Source organism: Clupea harengus, chromosome 4, assembly GCF_900700415.2.
Source record: "Clupea harengus chromosome 4, Ch_v2.0.2, whole genome shotgun sequence".
Taxonomy (NCBI): Eukaryota; Metazoa; Chordata; class Actinopteri; order Clupeiformes; family Clupeidae; genus Clupea; species Clupea harengus.
The window spans coordinates 17,764,950-17,767,449 of record NC_045155.1 but is presented as its reverse complement, the minus strand read 5'-3'; the positions used below and the strand labels follow the sequence as shown (position 1 = coordinate 17,767,449).

The 2,500-nt window shown below is 49.7% G+C and overlaps 1 protein-coding gene across 7 annotated transcripts in view; it reads right to left on the bottom strand.

Moving 5' to 3' along the window:
• sulf2b (sulfatase 2b) overlaps window positions 1-2,500 on the bottom strand; it is a 154,322-nt gene that overhangs the window by 36,236 nt on the left and 115,586 nt on the right. The window lies entirely within an intron of this gene.

Here is a 2,500-nt window from a genome sequence, read left to right as displayed (position 1 = left end):
GCGACTATCAATACATCTCCAGGGTTTGGGGAATTCCCACACTGCCCAAAATGCAATTACCCTCTCTCTTCAGCTGAAATGTAATTTAACAGCAGTTAATAAGATGGCTCCCTCTGCTCAGGCGGGGGACAGGAGTGGGACGCACGAGGAGGGAGGGAGGGAGGGAGGGGGGTCGTGTCGGGCAGAGGTGGGGGCCTGACTGAGGCTAGTGGAAGAGAGGGGACCGTGGGTCTGATTGGGAGGTGATGGATCCTCTCACTAGCCATGGCGGATCAGTACCTGGCCTTGCCCAGAGCCATCTGAACTGAACTGTTGTGCTGCAGGAGCAGACTCTGACTCTGAGGGGTTTGGGGTGATGATTGGGGTTTGGGGATGACATGGAGCTAAACGAAGAGTGAGAGGAGGAGGCAGAAATAGACAGAGTGGCGGTGAGTGGGACACACAGACAGCTGGACACACAGACAGATTTCATGTTCATACAAAGCTAACGCTAACGGTGAAGCTAAAGGTGTTGTTGATGTGTTGTATTTGTGAAATGTGTTTTAATGCAGGCACAAGCTGTACAGGTTTTTTCACATGTGTAGGTGTACAGAATGTGACAGTGTAACAGGACACTGTGTGTGTGTGTGTGTGTGTGTGTGTGTGTGTGTGTGTGTGTGTGTGTGTGAGAGAGAGGTGAAGGGACAGGATGAGACAGGATGAGACAGGATGAGACAGAGGGAGAGGAAGAAGATGTGAGACAGGGCTGTAAATGAGCACTGGGAGGCAGTCCGTCTTTGAGGAGAAATTATAAATTGGTTTGACAATGAGAGGATGCAGGGGCTCTGCGGCTCTGGGGCAGGGGCTCTCAGAGAGCAGAAGAGAGAGAGAGAGAGAGAGAGATATAGAGAGAGAGAGACTTAAAGAGAAAAAAGACACATAGAGCAAAAGAGATAGAACAGACTTAGTAAGAAAGACATGAAGACAGACAGACAGACAGACAGACAGAGAGAGAATCCATCAGACATAGAAAGGCATTCCTTTTATAGTCACAGCTGCAGAAATGTCTGACAATCGCTCCACTGTTTGTGTAAGTGCCAGACATGACACTGAGTGCCTGTTGAGAACAGGAGAAACAGAAGGAGAGAGAGAGAGAGGAGAGGAGAGGAGAGGAGAAAATGACATTAAAAGGAAGAGGCAGATAGAAAGAGGAGTACAGAGAGTGATTTCAGAAGTGCTGAAAGAGAGGGAGAAAATAACTTGTGTACGTGATTCAGCACAAGAAAGGAGAGGCAGAACCTCCAGTAATGTCATTCTGTAGCAGAGCTGACGCTACTTATCAGGGGCTGTGGGGGAGTGCACACGTCATAAAGGCAGAATGGGCCTTTCTCCTCACATAACATTACACTGGAGTCTGAAATGAGACAAAATGTATGCTTGTCATCACATGGGGAGACAGACCTTTGGCTTTAATTAGCACACACTGCACAGTGCTGTACTCATGAATATGCACACACACCTTCAGACACCTCATCTCGACCGCAACCCCAGCGCCATCCGCAGGTCTCACTTTATATTCCACACATCCTCCCTCAACTCTCTTTAATTAAGAGAGCCCAAAATAGTTATGTGCGGGTCAGCCTTAAAGTTAAGTCTTTATTACACTTCCACAACGTGTTCTTTCACAGGGAGAAGCGAGGGGGACTGAGGGGGAGGAGGAGGAAGAGGAGGAAGAAGGAGACAGGGCTGGCGGTTCTCTTGAGGGTGTTGAGGCCCGGGAGGCTTTCTTTCTTCATGTGGTGAAGCTCTCAAGGCTCTGAGTGGGCGCCGTGGCATTCCCAGTCTCCCTGTCTTTTCAGCAGGGGCGTGTGGCTGTGTGTGACAGGCTCTGTCATCAGGCAGGGTGGTGAGAGTGTGTGAGGAAAAGACAGATTTCATCAGCAAAACATGTTCTCAGAGATGGATATGCTGTGGTTGCCAAGGAGGGCACAGGGCAGGGGAGGGGAGGGGAGGGCAGGGCAGGATAAACTCAAGTGTGTTTTGATTGTTAGATGTTGGTCTCTGGTCTCCAAAACTAACCCACATGCCCAGCCCATTAAAACGCTGTAACCCATTGTGAATTGTTTCCCCTTCAGCTGAGGAATGTTATCTCTCTGGGTCAGATGGGCCATAGGCCTGCTCCTTCCAGCCACCCCTGGCCCCCTTCCGGTCACCTTAGCACACACAGACGACCTCACCTCAAAATGGCTGATCGTCACTGCCTCTTAACCCTGACATGCTAAAGCTCAAAAGTGTGAAGTGTATACATGTGCAACTAAGCTTGAGGGATGGCTGGCTCAGGTATTATTCCAGTCTGGGGTTGAGGGTTTGGCCTGGCCTCAGGGTGCTAAGAGTCACGATCAGATCAGGAAGTTTAGATTGAATGGGGGCGCCTCTAAAATTAAAGGTGAAGTTAGCTGAATCAGCACTCCCTCCACTGTGTTGAAGGACACGCGCAGAAGCCAGATATTAGTGGCTAGTA